Source organism: Protomyctophum bolini (genome assembly GCF_963924005.1).
Source record: "Protomyctophum bolini genome assembly, chromosome: 2".
In the NCBI taxonomy this organism is placed as follows: domain Eukaryota; kingdom Metazoa; phylum Chordata; class Actinopteri; order Myctophiformes; family Myctophidae; genus Protomyctophum; species Protomyctophum bolini.
Window position 1 is genome coordinate 38,896,889 of NC_137863.1, and position 14,403 is coordinate 38,911,291.

Below are 14,403 nucleotides of genomic sequence, written 5' to 3' on the forward strand. Positions count from 1 at the left end.
ATTTGTGTGTGTGTGTGTGTGTGTGTGTGTGTGTGTGTGTGTGTGTGTGTGTGTGTGTGTGTGTGTGTGTGTGTGTACTTGTTTTGGGGGTGTACTACATGAGAAATATACATGTCAGGGCAATATTCCTGGAGAAATAGTTGTTTTTATCCTTTTAAAAGATGTGGGGAGTTAGGATTAGGCATTTTGGTTAGGTTTAGGGTGGGGTAAGGGTTTATGCCTGATTAATATAGTTGTGCACCTGTGTGTGACATTGTGATGTACTCACAAGTATAGCAATAGAGAGTGTGTGGTGTGTGTGTGTGTGTGTGTGTGTGTGTGTGTGTGTGTGTGTGTGTGTGTGTGTGTGTGTGTGTGTGTGTGTGTGTGTGTGTGAGACATTATCGCTTTTCACACAATGAATTGATTGCCACCTGTTTTTTGCTGAGCTAGCTATTTGGTGTTAATTAAACTTAACACGTGAAAACGTTGCAAAGCATCACTTCCCTCACCTAAAACCCTTTGTGCTGTAGGGTGTAAATCTACTTCCATTTAAAAAGAAATATCTAAAGCATTAAGGAAATAAAATGATAATGGTTATATGAGTTAAGATAGAAATAAATCTATTCATGATATAAATACATACTATTATTTATTTATAAAATAGTCTTCATGCTAAGCTGTCACTTAGGCCATTTCCCCCCACTCGTGGGTACCCTATCTCAACCCTAACTCTATTTAGGATGAATGCAGAGACTCCACATCCATGGGCCAGACCAAATATCACTACCATTTGAGTGGCCATAATCTTATGTATACTTAATTTCTTACAGGGTCTGTGATGTACTTTGTGCGGTAACTGGACAAACAATAAGATGCACTGCAGTGATGTAGACTAGGCAGCCCTAATGAGTGGCCTAAAGGTGACTGAAAATTGATTAATTGGACATTTTATTATATTATACAGGTCAATACAAAAACTGCTAATGAGAGGATAACCAGAAAAAGCACTAAGACTTGTTTACAGTTTCATCAGAATTTAAAGATGTACAATATACACTTCTATGGAAAAACTAAAGAAATCATCAAACAGTTAAAGAAAGGCAAAAAGGAAAAAGCCTGAGCAGTATAGAAAAGAAAAAGGGGGGTGGGGGGACTGACATTGTTGCAGGGGACAGTTTTGAACAGCAGCCTCCAGTAGGTGCTCTCTGAGAGCGGTATAAACGACACATGTTGCCCCACTGCAGCCGTTTCCGTTTCCAGAGGGGCCGTGGCAGAAACCGGGAATTCTCATCTGTGGACCGTTCTAAACAGCGCCACTGGAATGCCGCTACGGACTGACCTCGGTTGACTATTACAGTACGTGGCCCGAAGTCGCTTTTACACCAACCATTACTACTAATGCTGTTATTCAGTTTGTGGCTACTGTGTTTAGCAGACATGGGAATTGCCTTGAGGGTGTTATAGTGATAATGCGGGGCTCAATTCACTGCTGCTGCTTTTGTCACAATCCTTTAAAGAGATGGACATTACGCACAGCAGATTATCCGTTTGTTTTACGCAAGCAAACGGAGCCGTGGAGCGCTTTAACCGCGTGCTTAAGGGCTGTACTATTCAGAGCTACAGTACCTGGGCCCACAGTAAGAGCACAAACACAGCCAATTGGTAGTGCCCATGGGCAGACCTCAGAGGGTGAGAAACAACCCAACATGGCTCAAGGACTGTGTGACGACTATCAAAACACTTCGATTGCATGATATGTGATTTAACATAGCCATTGTTTGATGTTCTGGGGGGGAAATATTGATATTAGAATGTGTACCAGTGAAGAAGTTGTTTAAGAATGTGGCAGTGAATACTAATTTAAAAAAATCAAAATGTTTTGCTGTTTGCCATTTGAATTTCATATTTTGCTAAAGTCTGAAATAGATTTGTTCTATATTTTAAATGCCATGCGGTTACATTGTACATTTGGGGATGTTCTACTCTTTAAAAAAGGGGGAAGATGTGATATACTGTCTGTATGGTCTGGGGGAAGATGTGATATACTGTCTGTGTGGTCTGGAAGAACAATAACATGCACTGCATTGTTGTTTTGAAATTAAATAATGAAAGACAATGAATCATCTGCTTGTTTGACTGGGCACTAGTATACATCACTATCCATCAAGGTAACAGAAATAGTGTCAAATAGTATGACATGTTCCACAGTAGGTCAAATTGGCCACTCAAGGCCAATCAGTGTTCGGAAGCAATTCCGGAGCAGTGGAGACAGGACACCCCAGATACTCAAAATTCTAAAAGACAATGACAACCAATGAGGTTCACAAGCCTATGGAAACGCTTTCTGTGGACATGGGTGGCTCCTACAGTAAATCAACGTCCTTCATAACTTTAACGCTGTCTGTACTGCTGCAGGTCTTCTCTGTGCGTGTGTCTGTCTATAATCTGTAGCCCCAAAACTATAGTCCACCCACTGGCGTAACCGTGACAACAGAGCCAATCCCATAGCCTGGGGTATCGCAACCGCAACAACACAGCCTGTGGCCGCGCATGCTGAGTAAATTCCAAAGTTAAACTCTGCAGGATTCACAAAAACGAAAAGGTAAAATGTCTTCATAATATGCCAAATGGTCAGTCCATCTGTGCAAGTTCAGAATCTAGATCAATTGCCCAACCCACTGAGGAAAAAAACGTTTTCGGACAAACAGAGAGTACTTAAATTGATCGGATCGGTGATCGGCCGATTTCGGCCACCGATCTAATTTTCAGATCGATATACAGTAAACCACCACCCCACCGAAGAGACAAACGGCCACGTTATCTCTCTCTCTCTGCACTTCAGTCATAGGGCCCTATTCTGCGTGTCTTAAAGGGGAATACCACAGTTTCAACATTTTACTGTCATTAATATACCTTAGGATAGTGTGGAAATAATAAAAAAGTCCCCCCATTCTGTGTTGCCTATAGAACTGGAGGTCCGGGGGAAAAAAATCTAATAATTAAAAAACAGTGCCCCTGTGGGCACTGTTTTTTTAATTATTTCCAAACAACAACTCTAATGACATAGTAAAATGAGTTATTCCCCTTTAAGTACGAGGTTTTATGACTTAACTTAAGAGTTGGAGGTGTGGTCAATGCCGTTTAGCTATTTTGAGTGGCCAAACAGCAATGGCCACTCCTCCAGGTCTTAAGTTAAGTCATAAGACCTGGTACTTAAAGACACGCAAAATAGGGCCCATAGTCATAAATCAATTGTTGCGGGTATAAATGTTCAGGATAGGCATTTAGTTAAATTCTGGGGGCTACAAAGTAGATACTGTAGCAGCTGATAGTTATCTCTCACAGTACAGTCATATCAACATATGTTTGTGTTTGCGAAAATACTGATGGTGGTTGACTTCACAGCCATGAACTGTTTATGGCCCTTACATCACCACTGCCCCCACTGCCACGACTGTCACAATAAAAGACCAATTCTCTGCCTGGCAGCAAATAGCTCTCCATCCGCACATCACAGGCGAGCTCAGCATCAAGACCCCTATTTACATTTCAAAGAGCCCCCCCCCCCCCATCCTTTTTATTGTATTTATTATTATTTTTTGGGGGCGGGGGGTGGGGGGGGTTGTTATGACTTCTGTGGCGCGGGATAAATTTGTCTCCAGTTTGTGTCATTTTGACAAGACGGAGTTCTGCCGTCATGCCCGACTGGATCCGTGTGATTAAAGAGACGACAAGCAAAACCATCTGCTTGTCACATCCATCTGTCATCGCCCAGCGCTCACCATCAGCCGGCCATCACTCAGAGAAACAACGGCGTGAGCAAAGAGAAAGACAGAGAGAGACAGAGAGACAGAGAGACAGAGAGAGAGAGACAGAGAGAGAGAGAGAGACAGAGGCACCATACACTGTGCTGCTTCAAAGAGACGGACAGGTAAGAGATGAAGGGTGAGACAGGGAAACGACAATGAGAGGGCAAAAGCAACTTTTCCGGCTAGTTAGAGCTTATTTTCTTCCACTATACTCGACTGCAAAGTTGAAATGTTTAGGCCTGTACCCTTATGCTAGTAGGACTATATCCATAGCTGTACATGTATTCCTGATTGTTTTACTTGACACTTGTATAATGTAAACGTACTAGGGCGTGCTCCAACAGTAAAATCTGTTAGGGGCATAGAGTTACAGTATATAATATTTCTAGAGAGCGGAGGAGGAGCGACAGCCCCGACCCCACGCTATTCACTTCAATGGAAGTTGACTCAGTGGCGTTTTGAAGGACCCGGAAGACTGTCAAAGTCTTTCTGGTATAGTACCCCTTGAGTGTTGATATGATTGGCTGGCTCCTATGATAGTACCCCTCGAGTGTTGATATGATTGGCTGGCTCCTATGATAGTACACCTCGAGTGTTGATATGATTGGCTGGCTCCTATGATAGTACCCCTCGCGCAATTCTTGTGGTACCTCTACATCACTTCCTGCGTCATAAATATAACCTGGGCCCAGCCCGCCTGCCAGTATCAGTTTTGACGGCACTACCGTCGCTGGCTTCAACATTGCCCAGCCGCTCTGGTTAGGGGTCCATTCCTACACTCTCAGGGCCCTATCTTACACCTATAGCACAAAGCCGGCGCACAGCGCAGTGTGTCATTTCTAGCAGCTTCCCAGCCAATGACAATGGGATTAAAAGATGCCATGATACGACAATAACTCTGGTTCCAGCAGGACTGTGTGGAGTGATACTCCGGTGTTTGGCTTTCTTTAGATTACAAGAATGTTGCCTCTTTTTTTTGCAGCAGCAGCAGCAGCAGGCCGCTACAGTACATCTCTCTCTCCCTCTGTATGATTTCTCTGTCACACTCCCTCTCCCTCGCTTTCCCCCTTCTCTCTCTCTCCTTTCACCTCAACGATGTCCTCTCATCGTCACACAAAAACACAGTCAGCAAAGGGGCCTTTGGGTGATTGTAGGAAAACCTGCCCTCATCCTTCATCTTCCCATCCGCTCTCTTTCTTTCATTCTACCTCTCCTCTAAGCACTCCCCTTACTTGCTTCTCTCTCTCTCTCTCTCTCTCTCTCTCTCTCTCTCTCTCTCTCTCTCTCTCTCACCCTTATCTCCTGGATTATCGATTTAGCGTAGGCTGTGATTGAGTCTCACTGGTGTAATGTGGGCCCTCAGGTGTCTTCTGAATGGAGAGCCGCATGAGTTATGGGCCAACTATAGTCTGTGCTCCTCAACACCTGAATGTCTCTTGCACACATCGTGCACGCGCGTGCAAAGGGCTTACATGAGACACTCGCATTAAAATACAAATGAAACAGCACTCACTCTGGCTAACCTGTGCAGTACAAGCTGATGCACAGTAATGCACAAACTGATACCACGCACACACACACACGCACACACACACACACAAACACACAAACACAATACTATACGTACAGAAGGTAACATGTCCGCCATGTATATGTCGGCTGCCAATTGTAGCAGAGTGCAAGAGACAGCACAATACTTTTTGCCTCCTTTTTGGGCATGGCAGGTTGTTGAACCCAACAAGCAGTCTGTGTATATGTCCTGGATGACAAAAGGATTTGAAAATCACACTTGTGTGAAGTGAGTCGAGTGGCAACTGGCAAGCTCAGAGAACCAGATGGTACCAGGCAGGCTATCACACGACAAAGCTCTGATGTTGAATTAACTTTACGTATACATAGGTGTATATATAGAGGTGAGGTGGACAGTAACACAGTACATTTTCTTGAGTATTAGTATTTTGTTTAGAGTTTGTAGATCTGCTATTTTAGGCTAATGTTCCACCCAAAATATGGATGCAGGCAATTGCCGGGGTGAAAGGGGTTGTCAATGTAATATACAAAAATGGTACATACCCATCTTTTTCTGGGCGTCCCTTATTTTTCTTGAAAATAACGGATGCCATATTTGTCCCTCGTTTGAATGTCAGGTAGTTGCCACCCCTAGCATACGGTCGGTGTCCTGATGAAGCAGTGCGACCATGAGGTATACCTGCATGCGTATGTAAATGAGAGGGAATCAGTCAAACAGATGAAGGTTAAGCAGGTCAAACCTTATGATTATCCGAACAGACGCAGCATCGTAGGCTAGACATTACATGCTATTACCAGCAGCCCAGGCTTTTACACAAATTATAATGTATATATATATATATACACACCCCATAGCCGGGGAGCCACAGGCCCAATTAAGCTCAACGGTTAAGGATTAATCTGTGATCATGACATACTTTTTATTTGTGTTTTTGAGGGGCGCTAGCCCCTCCTATATACAGGTTTAATGTTTGTCTTTAGTTCAATGTTTGTTTTGTAAACGCCATTGACAATGAAGGGACAATTTACGTCATAATGTGCCTCATTACGTCATATTGTCTCTTTATTGTTAATGGCGTTTAATGTTTGCATCATTTGTTTTACACCAATACATCACCTAATCAACATAAGTTAGACTTTAATATATTTGCGCCCCTCACACGGCTGGTTTTTCTATTCATTACGGTCCACAGAATGAGAGGGCTGCTCTGCCGGAAACATTGCGAAAACATGTCACATGCTACTTAAAGTATGATGAAATGTTGCCTTATATTGGTTGGCTGAGGTGTATACAAAAATGGCCACAACCTTTTTTCGCAATATTTCCGGCAGAGCAGACCTCTCATTCTGTGGACCATAATGACCAAATTAAAAGAAATACAAATAAAAAGTATGTCATAACATCACAGGTCCTCTCAGATGTTGGATGGCTGGGTCCCCAGCTACCAGTGAAATGTCAGGAAGGAATGAAGGTATTACATTTTAAATTACATAGCAAGCCTTTTCATACATGAGACTTGTTGCCACGGCAGATACTGACACATCAGTGGATTATAGAGATGATGTGGGGGTGGCAGACTGGTGGGTGGTGGTTGAATAAGAAGTCATCTCAAGGTAAAGTTATGTGCCGATATTTCCATGATTCCATTATCTATAGGAGCGTCTGTATACTTTCAGTGGTTCTCAACCTGTGGTCCGGGCCGAATGGTGGGCCGTGAGGACATTGCAAGTGGGCCACCAAATTATTAGCCCTTTGCTAAACCCCACCCCAACAGCAGTTGTCTAATGCCAATCCAAATAGTTTAGCTACCGTTGCTAAGGATGGCAAGCTTTCGACACCTCATAGCTGTCAATGTTATTTTGCATGGCTGTGCTGTTGAACACATACACAGCTTAACGGGAAAGTTACACGACTGACGGCAAAAATACTAATCATCGTAGTCTTTACATGAAAACTCCTGTCGGACTGTCATGTTGGTTGATTGAGTTCAATACCGTTTCTCCCTCTAACATTCCCGTATTTCTAGTTTATTGAAATAAAGCCATGCACATTTGTCCAGTGCAGAGCCTACTGCATTGTTATAGCGCCTCACGGTGGTGCTATAACAGGCCACATGCACACTCGCTAGAGGCCTTTTATAGTGCCATTATAGTGCCAATCCATCAGGAGGCCAACTTTTGTAAGACATTTTTTTATATTAGGCCTACTCCTTCAGATTCTGATGATCAAGACAGATCTGTCCGATATTTCATATTCCATCCTAATTGGCTAACCAAAGCTTGCACGATTGGCCCGTTTTGAACAAAATGCCTCAATATCAGTATGGCCAGGGAACAAATCGCACCCTTTTCACATTGGCCTGTTATAGCGCCACCAGCAGGTGGACTTTTGCTAAACACATTTTTGTCTCAAATGATGAATTTGTACTTCAAAGGCGTAAGAAGAAGCAGCGCCCTTTTCCCATTAGCCTATTATAGCGCCACTGCCACCAGGAGACCACAATAACCTATACCTGACCTGGGTGGCAGAGACTTGTGCTCCGAGGAGCACTTTTTCTATAGTTTTCATCTCGTCTGTGGTTCATTTGGGAAAAGTCTAGAAAGTCTATATTGACTACTTTAGAATTTGGCACAGAAGTTCTTAAATTAAATATTGATACTGCATAATGAAAACCACAATCATTTCAGGGAGCATTCTGAGTATTTGTATTCACAACATTTCAAAGATAAATATTGTACTTCATTACATTTCTAGGAGGTAAAAAGGGGAATGTGTTGGACGTGATTGTGGATGAATATAATGCTGCGTGGCTTCAAAAGCTGAGTGCATACACTGAAATTATCTATGGATTCAAGAAAGCCACAATGCTTTTTTGTAGGAATAATATCGGTAGGTGCTTCCAAATGTATGCTTGCATTATACCGGTCCATATCTTAACCCCCCACGCACACACACAGGCCACCCACCTACCCACCCAGTCTCTCCACTCTCCTCTTCCCTGCCCCAAAAAAGCAACATGCTCATTGTAATTCGTGAATCCTATTAGGAGTGGCCCCAGAGTCGGCCTCTGCTTAGCAAATAAATAATGGTAATGATGATGATCCCTCATCTTGTCACCGGGGCTCTCCCCAGGGGGCCTCTCAGTGCAGGTGGAGAGAGCTTCTCCTGGTCTAATTGGTTCCAACCCTGCAGTCTTCTCTCCAGCTCTCTCTCTCTCTCTCGTCTCACTCCATCTATGCTCAAGCTCTCTCACTCTCTCTCTCTCCATCTCTATCGTCTCACTCCATCTACGCTCAATCTCCTTTTCTTTCACTTTGGGCCTCAGGACTTACTCCGTAAACTTGTCTTTCTCCCTGCATGAGTGTCATCAACATCTATAATATATTCTTGCACAAGCACAAAAATGGTCGCGTATCTGCTTCCCCGCTCTCTCTCACTCCACACAGATGGATAGACAGATGCACACACACACACGCACACACACACACACACACACACACACACACACACACACACTGCATGTACACATACACACAGAAGACTGCCAATGCCTTGCCGCTATGCTCCCCTCAGTATCCAATTGGCAGCCTGTGCATAAACACCTGAGCCGTTTCATCACGCCAGGATGATGGCTCCTTCCTTGCTTCCTTGTTCCCTTCCTTCCATCTTTTGCATCTCGATTCCACCCTTCCTTACTAGCATCCTTTCTTGTTCCCTTCCTTCCTTCCTTACTCCTATGTATTAGTCCTTTCTTCCTTGTCAGCGTCCATCAATCAATCCATCCACACACAGACTCCTAAACGTATCCCGGGGCCCTGGGTCTGCATGTGCATCCTATTAGGTGTACTTTTCCCCTTTGGGGGGGGGGGGGGGGGCACTGTCATGTTGTGACTCATGATATAACCAAATCGTTGTGAATGCATGAGTAATGGAGATTAATAATCACACGAATCAGATTAGATAATTGAATTTTGGCACAGCAGTGAAGAATGGAAGGAGAGTTCTTCTGCTGCAATTATTAGAAGAATCAGTGTTTGGGGCGTTAATCTAATGCTCCAGATGCTTTGTGTGTGTGTGACACACACACACACACACACACACACACACACACACACACACACACACACTTCTAAAAGAATAAAGTACATTCCCATCCCAAACCATACAAAAAAAGGCCCAGTGTTTTGTTGCTTTGAGTCCGAGGAGAAGAGGCAGCATTAGCATTGGTCCATGGAAGACACTTTCTGAAACACTAGCTCCAAAACAAAATCAATACCTGCTCTGCCAGGCAAAGAGGAACTCTAATATAGTTTTATGTTATTATTTTCCCCTTCCCCGTCCAGCGTTCACACATTTGCTACATTTCTCAACGGCTGGTGGAGGGAAGATGGATTTTCTCTGCGACTGGACACTAAATGTAATTGTGAATATGACGGGTCAATGAGAGGATACAGAACACGCGCCCCTAAAAAGGACGTGTCATTTTCACAAGAGGGTGCGAGTGTTGTTAGACACGGCCATATTGTGTGACTTGGCAAGCGCATGCGTCAATGGCAACAAATGTCGTGCCAACATTGGATGCTAATAACAGTTATTGTCAACACGAGCAATGTAGATTAACACATTACAAACATTTATATAAATTGTTCACGCAAAGGGCCAGACAGGGTCTTTGGCCAAGAAAACATTATGCAATGTACTGTAGGGCAGCCAATTTACACAGTACTGTCTAATAATTATGATACTACTGTATACTCACAGACAATAACTTCATCATCAACAGCATCGTCCTTAAGTTGGTGTACGTACAGCATTGATCAGTCAAGGGACCCTGCATGAGAAAGTGAATACAAATTACTAACTTATCAAACCTTGTTTTCTCTGTATGTGTACATTGCCCTGACCCTGTTCTTTCAGTGATATATTTGTCTCGTCAAAAGAAGCCATTTTAATATGAATATCTTGTAAATATTGTGTGCCTTGTGATGATTGGGTATTGACCATCAGTGACCATGGAGTTAGGGAATGGTTCAGAAGCCGAGTTCACGTCCATTCTCCCATTGGAAATGAATAGACTCCAACATTCTTCCGGTCTCCCAATAATGTTAGCGCCCACCTCAAACAGATAAGGGAAGTAATGCAAAGTTGGTTGCAACTGTATTCATTGACTGCCCGAGTCCCGTGGTGGGAGTTCTGCTCTGTTTTTGGTGAAATATTAAGTAGTTCCGGTCATTTTGTGGGGGGCACTGGGGTCACGCATTAAAAGTAAATTAATTCACAAAACTAGTGTCAAGTTGCACTAATACAAATGACGCTAGTTTTGTGAATTAATTTCTGCCTACATTCGCTCAAGGACTTGTCATTGGACTGACCCCATAGTGAATGCAGTTTGCATAACTCTATATCTAAGTCTCTGACTATACCCTAATACCAGTCACGAAAAGAAACCATAAAGAACACTCATACAGGGCGCCAACATTTTGTTTATAGTAAACCCAGAGCCTTAGATATAGACAAGAGTTACGCAAACTGCTTTCACTTCATGGGGCCAGTCCAATGGCGGCTCTCCCACATAGACTTCTATTGAGAATTATGGGACAAGTCCTGGACCGGAAGTAGGCAGAAATGCATTGGACCCAAGAGGAAAATTAGCAAGAGGCACGAACTCGACTTTGCTTCCCGTATCTGCGTGAAGGGGGGCGGGGACAATATTAGGAGACGGGAAGAATGTTGGAGTCTATTCATTTCCAACGGGAGAATGAACGTGAACACAGCTTATGAACAACTCCATGGTCGGTCACTGAACTAAATACTGGACCCAATCACCACAAGGCATACAATATTTCCAACTAAAATGGCTTCTTTTATCGAGACAAATCAGGAGAAAATCTGCTTTGTTATCGACCTTTCTTTATCCCACTCTCACGAGATTTGAGAAGAGTCTGGAAGCCTCTCTCTGTCATCTGCAATTTGACGGACGACACATAGGGGGCTCTGGCCCCATATTTAAGATGACAATATGTGAATATTATAATGTGAAATGAATACTGTCTTAGTTCATGACATTTGTCAATTGTCATATAGGCTATAATGCTCTCAATGCTCATCCAGATGATGTTGTCAGTGCTGTTGGGTGTTGTTGTCAGCCTGGGAGAGGGGGGGGGGGGGGGAGGGTGGTGCCCTTGAGCAAGGCATTGAACCCCTACCATGTTCTATGAGCAGGGCCTGGCTGTAAACAAATTATTGAGCTTAGTCCAGTTACCCTGGGTAAACATAGTAACTTTGCTTTGCTTTGCTTTAGGTCGGGCAGAAAAAAAGAACACCTTATGTAAATCATACTGCAGTAACCCTGGGAAAATAATAATTCAAATGTATAATGTGTTGAAAGTGATTTTTTGCTATGTTTTTGTTTTTTATTTCTCCTATGTTTTTTTGTTTTTTTCTTATTTTATGTTTTATTTTGAGTTAGTGTTTGTAAACAATTGTAAGTATTGCCTATGTTAAATGTTTGTCTGTGTCGGACCCCAGGAAGACTAGCTTTTGTCAAGGCAAAAGCTAATGGGGATCCTTATAAACAATAAACACCACGGCCACGCACAACCTATAAAACAACAACCAAATCTTCTGTTCGATTAGATGGCTCTGAGTATACCGAGATCTCGCATGGCACGAGCCCTTCAAAGAAGTCCGCTTGACATTTTAAAATTGAAAAGTGTATAAAACAGTTTAATGAAACTAAAAACGAAAACGATAGGAATTATCACTGACTTGATGACTTCTGCACCAGTTCCCATTGGTTTCTTTCAACTGTACTTTATAGCCCTATTGCAAAGTGCAAACCACGTCCTGAATGAAACGTATGTGAAGCATGTGTAGGCTGTTGTGTATAGGCAGAAAACATGAGGGTTATTGTGCTAATTCTTTTGCAGACAATATATAACCACGTGTCCACGTCCACATGGATCATTCCCAGAACTCGCCAAAACATTACACGACCATCTGCATTTAAAATGTCCTCTCTAAAAGCTTTTTGACTTACATTACAGTGGTCTCTTCACAACTGGAACTCACAGCTTGATCCAGCCATCCAGGACAGAGTAGAGATAGCAATAGCATGTTTACCTGCAGGGCCGTTCAGGCATGGATGGGCCTGCTAACTAATAGGCTATCAGGTGCGTTGTGCTATAGGAGGTACCACAGCACCCTCTGCTGGTCTAAGCCAGTGAAAACATTAAGAGCTGGGGAGCCCACCCCACTTTGCCTCATTCAGGCCTACTGGCCTAGATCACAATTTGAGAGAAAGAGAAACTGCAAAAGCAGAAAACCTGCAACACTCCAAATTAGAAGACTAGTGTTATAGGTGCAAGGCTCAAAGCTACAAATGGGAATGAAGGAATAGCCAATTGGCCTTTTCACATGGTTTATACATCTCTGACAGACAACCGATGCGTTTCGGCCTCATGGCCAGCTATTTCACAATTTGGACAATGTTTTACATTTTTTATAGTATAGTTTGTTGATTACTTTTGACACAGAAAGGTGTGTAGGCCTAATTATTTTAATTAAAAAGTATTTAAATTGTCACTTTAAAAATGTACAGAAGCTATACACTTATTGCAGTGTGTTGGTTGGTTGGTCGTGACATCACGTGACATCATCAGGGATGATCAAATTAAGCCCATATATGGAGATCCCTGATGTCATCGATATTGGCCAGCAACTCTAAATCTGACCTCAAACCCTATTAGATCTCCATATATGAAGCTGACCTGTTCTGACCTTCCATATGTTGATCTGACCTGTACACTCAAGACACACTCCATATATGGCCAGTACAGAATTAATTCCATATGTTGATCTGACCCCCCGTGCCAAACACCAGCGCCCGTCCAGCAGTCTGCTGTCACCCAGGCGGATGCTCAGTCACCACCTCTTACTGGTATTGTATGATGGTTTGTTTACTGTTGAGTGAGAAAACAATGTTGCACATTATTAAGCTAATCATCTGTGGTCAGGGACCATTTATGGCACTTGGTGGAATCTTCAAAATGTGGCAAAATGGAATCAAAGTGTGGAATTAAAGTGTGTGCGCGCACACACACACACACACACACACACACACACACACACACACCGCACACACGCTCATCACCATTATCCAGACACTTGCGTCCACTGATAATATGCTCGCTCGCTCGCTCGCACACACACACACACACACACACACACACACACACACACACACACACACACACACGCACACACACACAGGGCAAGCAAGCCTTCAGGAACAGCGCCTGTCTAGAGCAGCAAAGGTCAGGTCAGGGGGTCTGGGATGACAATAACATGGCAGCTGTGAACCCCCGGTCTGCAGCCAGCAGCATGCAGGAAGCAGTCAGAGGCCGTTTCTCAGGAGGAGGTGACCCGTGTCTGAGGGGGTGGCCTGTTGTCCAATCAGGGGAGTGCTGAAGCCTATACAGCCGAGCCTTACCTGCTCCAGACAGCCTGTCCTCCTCTGACAGACAGAAGGGGACAGAGAGAGGGAGGCGTGACCGCAGCATACAACTCATCCTTCTCACTGCAGTGTGGATGGGCAACAGCAGAATGAGAGAGACTCTGAGAGGGTTCGTGTGCTCAAAGTGGTTAATGTCTTTATTCATTCGTGCTCCCCCGTTGAAGCTTATCTGCCATTTCTGACTTGGACATGAAGGTAGAAGATTAGAAGAAGGAATCAATGAAACAAGAACAGACCAAGTAGGCTCCAGAGCCAACTCAGCCACGTATAGCTGAGTATAGGTGGTCCCTATTTTTTGGTCATGTACACAAAAAAACCATTCCAATTTAGTTTAAAAAAAATAGCTGATTGACAATTTTTGAAAAGTAAAAAAGAAATGTCTTTCTTAAATAGGGCTGAAGTGGTTGGGAAAGGGGGGATAAATGACAGCGAAAGAAAGAAATAACCAAGACAGAAAGGAGGAATTCCGAGGATCAGAGGAGACGGGAAAAGATGGAGAGGGTTGAGAAGAAAGGGCAGATGGAAGCAGCAGCAGCGAGCGCTGCAGTGCAGTGAACCTGTGCTTG